At 31.5% G+C, this 9594-nt stretch overlaps 1 long non-coding RNA gene across 1 annotated transcript; it reads left to right on the top strand.

Moving 5' to 3' along the window:
* Positions 1-2677: 2677 nt before the first annotated feature.
* LOC145071464 (uncharacterized) lies at positions 2678-3438 on the top strand. Its single transcript, XR_013690493.1, has 3 exons — positions 2678-2734; positions 2865-2958; positions 3093-3438. It is a non-coding gene; the product is annotated as an uncharacterized LOC145071464 (long non-coding RNA).
* Positions 3439-9594: the final 6156 nt, after the last annotated feature.

Below are 9594 nucleotides of genomic sequence, written 5' to 3'. Positions count from 1 at the left end.
AATTTTAAAAATTAAGTAGCATCTTCTAAAAACAGGGGTATTTTAGGTAATTAGATTCCTTTAATTTCTTATGCATAGTACATAAAGTATACAATACATAAAGTATACAAGAAGAAATAACTGCGATCCCACCTATAGGCATAGGCCTAGGGTGTCCGTGGGCAACCCTTATTTTTGGATTTTTGTATAACTTAAAAAATAAAATTTATATGGAAACCTGTTAAAAATTATTAATATATAGAAATTTATTTGTATCTTAGAAAATGCTTATCCAGGGAAAAAAAATTGATTTATAAATACCTTAATTTATATTTGATTTTTCAAACTTGTTAAATACAAGAAAAAAAATATTCTTATAAACCCATTAAATACAAAAAATTAACAACGGACTTTGAGGAATAAAAGACAAAAAAGATTGTAAATACATAAACCCTAAACACAAAATTACATAATATTTACTCATTGTCAGCGTCATCAACCGCTTTTAAGCCCATCGACGGTGTTTGTTGTGCAATGACACAATCATCTACCACTCTCCGGTGACTCAAAAGCTTGAACTTCATGTTCCTATATCTCCACATACTATCTCAAACTCTCCATTTTTTATGTGAGTTTATGCTCAACCCCCTTTATTTTTTAATTTATAAACATTGAAACTATAAATCTGAAAAGGCTATAAGTAGTGCAAATTTTTTAATGCACTTGGTACTCTATTAGTTGTTTAATAGACCTTCACACACACACACACACTCTCTCTCTCTCTCTCTCTCTCTATATATATATATATATATATATATATATATATATATATATATATGTGTGTGTGTGTGTGTGTATGTGTGATGACGTGGTTTATAGTATTGACAATAGCACGACATAGACAATAGCATATTCCAGAATAGTATAAATCATGTTTACCATTACCATTTCTTAATTACTTGTAAAAAAATATTTTTTACAAAAGATTTACTTGTTTTTTTACGTATTTGTTTTACATAAAATATTTTTTTAATGTATTTAAAAAAATACGATTCGTATACTATGTTATTACATTGCTATGATCTTAAAACATATTTTTACATTTTCAAATTAAAATACGTTTTTTTTTCTTTCACATAGAAAAAAAAAGATTTTTTACATATAAAATCTTTTATATATATATATATATATATATATATATATATATATATATATATATATATATATATATATATATATATATTTAAAAAGTACATTTTCGTATAAAATGTTTTTTACGTAAAAGCATTAAGAACGTAATAACATAACGTAAAAATATGTCTTAGGATAAAATCAAAACAACTTATATTTTTTACGTAAAGCAAACTAAAAACGTTAACATAACATAAAAATGCGTTTTTGTTTACGTAAAAATGCGTTTGTTTACGTAATAATGCGTATTTTACATAAAAATACAATTACATAAAAATATATTTTTTACGTAAAGCAAACTAAATACGTTTTTTTTATATACGGGTGATTGGTCCCTCACCCATATAAAGGTATTTTTATATAAAAACGTAAAAATATATTTTAGGATCATTGCAAAGTAATAACATAGTATATAAAAACTTATTTGTTTTTAAATACATTAAAAGATATTTTATGTAAAACAAATACGTAAAAAAAAAAGTAAATGTTTTGTAAAGAATATTTTTTTTACAATACACTAAAAATACATTTTGTTTTATTAATTTTTTTATAAAATATGTTTTTGTTTATTTTATTAATTATTTACGATTTTATATAATATTAATTAATTTTAGGAAATATATAATAGGTTTGACTCTAGCCTAATTAGTTAGAGCTTTGGTTGAATCGGGTGGGGGGAAGGATGTCTCAATATTTCAATGTACGTTGTTAAATTATACAAGACGTTGCTAAGTAATAGCAAGATACTTTTCTTTTAGTTTGATAAATTTTCTATACTATGTCATTCTGGCAATTAGTACCAATAAACTTGATCCTCGAGAATCAATCGTCCATTGGAAGCATTGTGCGTGTGTTACGTTTCATGCATGCTTATCAAAATTCATTCAATTGTCGTTGACATGTTCTATAACTCATATTGCGTTGAAACAAAAAAGGAATCCAACTATACTTAAAATGCAAAGTCGCAATAAATATAGCACAATGTGTAAATATCAAAACACCGAGTGTGAGTAATCCAATAATCATCCAAATGAACTTTTCGACAGACCATTCATAAAATTGAATATTTTTCGTTTAGCTTTCTTAGACTTAGAGAGCTTAACTCGAGGGAATGCAAAACGATAAATATATGTACAATTTTACCTTATATACATTATTAAGATCATTTTCTTTAGGAAATTTAATTTTTAAATAAATATAATTGTTAGTGTACAAGATTATTATGATTTCATTAAACACAATCATAATTTTAACTTTTCATGAAACCATTAATTATTTTTATTTTCATACGATTTCACAGCCGCTGTCATAATCAACCCTGTGAATCTAGATCCAGCATTCACACATCCAAATGTAAGCGATATATTTTTTCTATATCTTCAAACTATTCAACTACTGGCGTTAGGATATCTGAATATTCTTTTGATAAAGTTATCGATCTGCGTCTTTTTCTCGCTTGATAATCAGCAACACTTTTTTGTGTCGATTCTAAAAACAAATACTCTATCATGCTTCTAGATCCAAAAACTAGCAAATATCGGCAACATTTTAAAACGAAAAACATGTAAGTTAACTGATACGTTAATTTATACCATTCTGAGTCATGTGTTTTCAAGCTGTTATGTCCTTTCTTTGGTGTTTCGAAGTTTATGTTTTTGGTCTGTCACTCACACTTTTTCTTGATCTTTCCTCAGTCTAGTAGAATCAGATCGGTACCAGTTAGGTGTTCATTGCATTTCAATGGTTTTGTGGGTTTGTGAGAGGCCGCTCTGCCTTACCCTTTCAAAGGTAAGTTTATTAAATGTTTTTTTATGTAATTGTTTTGATTCCAGTAAATCTTTAATGCTCAACTTTCCAATTTATGCTATATCTTGTAACGCTTCAATAGTGTCTAAATCTGATATCTTGTTCCATTCTTACAGAATAACGTTTGGAGATGATGGCTATCTTGACAGAATTTGCAGATCTGATCTGTAGCTCTTGAGGTGCTTGATCCTTAAATATCAATAAATACGAGAGGGAGAAACGCATAGCAAACCATTTGAAGAACCGAGTAGATGACGCGTGCGACAGACAGAAAGATAATATTTTATCATGGTCATCCATCCAATCACCACAGCGCGTAGCAGACATAGCAATTCTCCTGCTTCCCATTTTGTTATTTTCACAATCCCGGCGATAAATGTGTTCGAGATGGGATTTGTTGAAATTAGATTCAGAGATCAAACATTTCCATAACTTTGAAACGCTCCTGTAACGGATCAGATCCCTCACCTCTAAGCATATCCGTATTAGTTGAATCCTTTCCTTTGGCAACTGTCACATTGAAACCCAAGAACTGAATGCCCAAGTTGGAAAAGAGAGAGTGGGTTGCGTGTGAGAATATGAAATATATATATTTTGGTATTGTATATTTTGGTATGTGAAATTAGATGAAATATATGAATGTATATATAAAATTTATATGCAAATATGTATGTGTGAATATGCATGAAAAAAATGTATATGTATGTGAATATGTATGAAAAAAATTGCATATGTATGTGTATGTATGAAAAAATGTATATGTATGCGTATGTCTGAAAATAAAATGCTCGTTCCACTGTTGATGTTGGAATGGGTAAAATCAATGCTAATTTTAGTAGAAGATATACCATTAGGTATTTGGTATGCTTGTTTGCTTTAACCATCATCTTTGCCAAGTTTGCAATTCCCTTCAAGTTACTAAATTTTTCATCTCCACATACATGCATCATATAGTTTTAAAGATTTGCTCTAAGTGTTACAAGGTCATGCATTGGGAATTCGTTAGGATAAATTTTAGCAGTTTTTAGTAGTGCCTCCACATTATACGCTTGAAAAGACTTACTTGGATGTAAAGAAGTCATCGAAACAAGTAATGTTGTTTGTTTCATTAATGCGATTGTTGAGCTCCTGTAATTGCATGTCTATGACCGCAACAAATATATCAACTTTGTAGTGGTGCAAACAATTAATCTGTGAGTTAAACATAACTACTTGTTAATAGTTAATTAGGAAAGTTGTGAAAGTGAATAAACTTTCTAGTCGCTAACCTTTGAATCCTTGTGACAACTTAATCCATATGGAGATTCCATACTCAAAATCTCAAAATCACATTTTTCACATTTTTCACAAAATAAATTACCATCGTTTAAATGTGCCCCTCCCCCTCCCACCCCCAACCTGCATTCCTATTTTTTTGAGTCTGTTCTTAGAGGACCTCACTTGATGCATGTCATTTCAATATTTTGGTCTTTCTTTTGTAATGCGGTATTCAAATCATTTGTGACCCCTAAGATATCAACCATCAAGTGTAAACAAAATATAAAATCAAATGTTCGTAACGACTTCAAAAAATGACGTGCTTCGACTTTATGATCTTGAGAAGTACAATGTTTTATAATGTCTTCGATTATTTCACAAATTAGAAGAATATATTCTCTTGATATTTACTAGTGAACCATAATGCAAACCCCATGAGCATCACCTGCTCATTTGATACCAACTTCTTGATTCAAATCTATACCACTTTGGATGAAACCTATAATTGAAGTAAATAATATACAAAAATTAGCAAAAAAAACAATGTCAATTAGCATAAAACAAATTGACAAAATAAAAGAAAATTCCAACTGATGCTTCCACTACTATTTTTCATTGTTTCTCTCTTATCATGTCCCGATGCTTATAAGAAGATCCAATCAATTTAACAAACAAGAAATCAACTAAAAAATCATTAATGTCGAAGTGATTCTTTGCAACAAACACAAGTGCTAACTATAATTAAAGAGCAAAACAACAGATAGAATGTACAGATTCCACTTCTTTCATAATGAAGGTCTTCATGCTATTAAATGCACCTCTCAAGTTACTAGCTCCATCATTACCATGCCTTCCGATAATATGTGTAGTTAATCCATATTCTCAAAAAATGACTAAATTGTCTTTTTAGGTGACAATGTTGAAGTGTTACTTGTTGGATTAGGTGTCTAAGTCCATAATTATTTTGGTATTAACTTCAACCGATTATAAGCATGGTCCTTCTGGGTTGCCTTCACCATACCAACTTGTAGTATGAATTAAGGAGAGAGAGGATTACTTATTATTTATTAATATATTATGAGAATAATATATTAAAAGAGAAATCATATTGTTTAATTAATATTAGTCAACACTTAATTAAAAATTAATTTTGTGGCTAAAAAAGATTAATTAAATAAAGGGGACTGATATTGTAATTTTAAGATAGTTACAAAGTTGGGCTTAGGATCCATACAGGAAGCATGGACGAATTCTATATGGAGGTCCATATAGAAATCCTCCAAGGGCCTTCTGGAAGGATTCATGGGTTGTGTAAGGCCTAAGCAGTCAGATTAGAGTTTCCTAGTTGAAAACCCTAATAGCATAAGTATATAAGTGTCACACCTCACTAAACCGGAGATGCAATATATGAAAATGATAAAGGTTTCATTGCAAAAGATAAAGATACATCACCATAGCAATAGTTAAAAGTTTACAACCCATAATTTAAAAAATTAAAGTACAAGTTTTCCAAAATGACATTGTTCAAAATATAATTTCATAAAATAACTTCCACACGATGCAGCGTGCTCTACGATGATGGATCTTTATATCCACATACTAATTATTTTTTGAAAAAGCATGTAAAACGAGTGTCAACTATGAAAATAGTTGGTGAGTTCACAAGTTTACAAAATCAAGATTTGGTATAAGACTTTCCATAAATACAAGTACATTGCTTTAATGAGAAACAAAGTTCATTTCTATAATCAGAAACAAAGTTCATTTCTATAATGAGTAACAAAGATGATTGCTATAATTGATAAACGAGTTTATTTCGATAATAAATAAGATGTTTGTATGTGTAAGAGCAAAAAATGAGTTCCCAACCAAGCTATGACTGATTCCCTATCAAGATCTATGTTTATCGTTCTATAGATTATATGATATCATGCACTCCAACAATCCGATGAGTGAGGAGTTGTTAGTTACTAATATTTGATTCCGCTACGGATTATGCTACAGAACGGCTTGTAGTAGCTATTTTGCTGTGGAAGTTGCTACAGAATTACACTCCGAAGGTAATACTTGAATAACTACGGAATTTTGTTACAGAATTAAAAACCATAGCTATTCTACTATGAAATATACTACCAACTAGTTAGACGCAGGTATATTTGCTACATAATTAACTACAAAATTGCATTCTATAGCTAATATTTGAATAACTACATAATTTTGCTACGCAATTGGAGTCCATAGTTATCATGCTACGAAATTTGCTACAGAATTATAAGGTGTATATATTTTGCTACAACTGTTGCTACAGATTAAAGTTTGTAGTTAATTTGATACATAAATTGTTACGGAATCAAAATATGTAGGTATTTTGCTACAAAATTTGCTACCACATCTAAGTCTGTAGCTAGTATGCTACAACATTTGTTACGAAGTTAAAATCCGTAGCTATGTCGCTACAGAATTTGCTACAAGATCATAGGCCATAGCTATTATTCTATAATATAAAAACAATAAATATTATTCAATGAATTTTCCAGTATGCAATTTTAAGTCACCATGGCTTATTTTCACAGAAAATGTATTGAGATGGAAATAATAAATAAAGAAAATAATAATAATAATAATAATAATAATAATAATAATAACAATAATAATAATAATAATAATAGTTAAGATGAAATAACATCCATGAATCAATAATGGAAGATAATGAAGAATTAGGGGCTAAAAGTGTCACAGTTGAAAACCTTCTGTGAAAATAAATTTGTTTTGAGGGTATTTTTCGTCATTATGGGAAAAATCAGGGTCTAAATTGAAAAATCGAGGTTTTTCTTCGTTTACTCGACTGGATAAATTAGGGAAGATCAGGATTGGATTTTTGGCAGCCCACGATTTCAAGAAACACGTTTATAAGCCATAATCTAACCCTAATCGATCTAGGACCAAATTATGTGTGTGTTTTCATTTGCCAGTCGAGAAAAGGGTCGACATGAAGGACAGTTGCGATCGGAAGGAGGGTACTATCGGACTTGGTGTTACCGAAGGTGCTACTTGTAGGGAAAAGGGTGTCGGTAGGAGTGTTCCAGTCTCACTCTAGCTATTGGGTAATTCTTCATCTCTTTTTCTCATTTCTTTTTCTTTTTTTCAATGTCAAACCACCAAGGACCGCCACTGGCAACCTCCTACTGCTAGTGTGAGTCAGCTCCTGCCACCACAGGGCACCATGTGTTGGTGCTTGTGGTATTTTTATCCATGGAAGTCCTAGGCTAAGACAAGAAATGAAGCTTAAATGTTGGGTATAAATTTCTTCATCCTCAACACTCGAACGTTAAATGTTGTATCATGTGATACTAATCCAATGTCTTGTAAGTAAGTAACTTTGGCAGTAAATTATAACATCCAAATATAAGGTATTGTTATTATTGCTCTTATGTTTATCAAAAGTTGCACAACTGGTCCCTTGAGAAAAAAAAGGCTTGCATTTTGGCTGTACGCTTCGCGTACTTGAGGGTACACGTAGCGTACTCTTGCAATGTGGAAACACGAACCATCCGCTAGTATGTTGGGTGTACGTTTGGTATGTTGGGCGTACTAGCCCAGACTCCAAACCTTAATTTTAAGGGTTACTCCCTATTTAGAATACTTTATATCCCTTTTGTACAATCTTTATTAGCCACCATTCCATTCTCAAACCCTAATCTTTAGTCTAAGTTGTTTGTGTGAGTTTTGGGAGCTTATTAAGTGATTTTGGTGCATATTGTTGAAGCAGGAACCTGGAGAAGAAGGAGTTGCTACTTGCATGCTTGTAGATACAAAAACCATTCCTCATCGTGCATCTTTCTCAGGTATAAAGTTTATACCATGATGAGTTTCTTATTTAATCTCCATGGTTGAAGTTTTATGCGCTTTTTGTCCCCAATATTGGACCTTTATGAGTTTGAGCACTCCAAGGAATATTAGTTGTCCTTTCATGCATTTTAGGAACTATAGATTCCTGAAAATGGTTGCTTGATCATTCTCTAACGCTGATGCATGAGTAAAGTAGCTTAGAGCTTGTTCGTAGCTAAATTTCGTTACATTGGTTCCTTCCTAGCCATACAAAAGCTTAAAGTCAATGATTTTATGGGTAAAGAGACTCTAGGATGGTCAGATCTGAAGTTTCATTAGATGTCTTAGCGGATTAAGACGCAAAAAATGGTGAAGTTTAATAAGATGGAGTATATCGGTCGTACTCTTGGCAATGCCCCGCATAGCCCACTCCTTCCCCGTCTGGTCACTTCCTGTCTAGTTACTGCTCGTGCTCTACGTCATGTGTAAGGAAGTGTACGCCTAACATACACGTTGGGTAGTCGACTTTCATTGAATTTTGAATTTTGGCCAAGATTTAGCGTTTTGGACCATGAGAAGGGAAAAATGGTCTTTCTTCCCTTAGAGGACTTAGTCGTGGGATTTGGACTCAGGAGTAGACCTTTGGACCTTAAATATTATTTGGGGTTAATTATCTCGTTGTCTAGGTGAAGTCTAGTCCTAGCAGTTCGGTTGTGAAATTTACTTGTCGTCAATATCAGGTGAGTCTCTTCACATGACCTTACATGTGTGGCAGAATATTTGTATTTGTGATGACCTGTTGGGTCTACGGTTATTCTGTGTTATGCTGTTATGTTTGACTGAGACTAACAAGAATCTCTAGTGTTGCTGATGACTCATAGGGTGTGCTGTTGCCCACTGAGACTATTGAAAGTTTGTAGGGTTGCTGATAACCCATAGTTGTTTATTTATGTGGTGTTGTATGTGTTATCTTGGGAAACTAACTAACCTTCGTGGTTAAAGTTGTTGATTTATGTATTTCAAGTACTTCTGAGAACCACAGGAAGGCGAAGGTTTGATTGTACAAACCTGTTGAGAGGATTGTTACTGGGATAGTTTGAGAAACTCTGATATTTTGTGATGACGGTTTTTTTAGATAAGTATGTATTTGATAACTTTGTTTGTGAAACTTGTTGTTTGTAAATTAAAAATGAAAAAAAAAATTGGTCTAAGATTTGAGGTGTTACATAGACATTATTCTTAAAATAAATAAAAAATTACAAAAATGGTCTTTGTGGTTTGTCAAAAGTAATAAAGTCGGTCCCTATTAAATTTTTTGATGCAAATGGCCCTTGTGGTTTGCAAAACTTGCACTGATGACCCTTTTTACTAACAAGAGGATTCGAACTTGGGACCTCCTTCCCCCTCCTTATTCAGTTAAAACTGTAACCAACTAGGCTACATCCAAACTTGTTATATATTTCCAAAAATTAATTAATATTATATAAAAGTGTAAATAATTAATAATAAAAATTAAAAAAAAACATATTTTAA

This window comes from Lactuca serriola, chromosome 1, assembly GCF_051521515.1.
Source record: "Lactuca serriola cultivar US96UC23 chromosome 1, Lser_US96UC23_V15, whole genome shotgun sequence".
Lineage (NCBI taxonomy): Eukaryota > Viridiplantae > Streptophyta > Magnoliopsida > Asterales > Asteraceae > Lactuca > Lactuca serriola.
The sequence above is the reverse complement of the archived record's forward strand: the minus strand, read 5'-3'. Positions and strand labels throughout refer to the sequence as shown.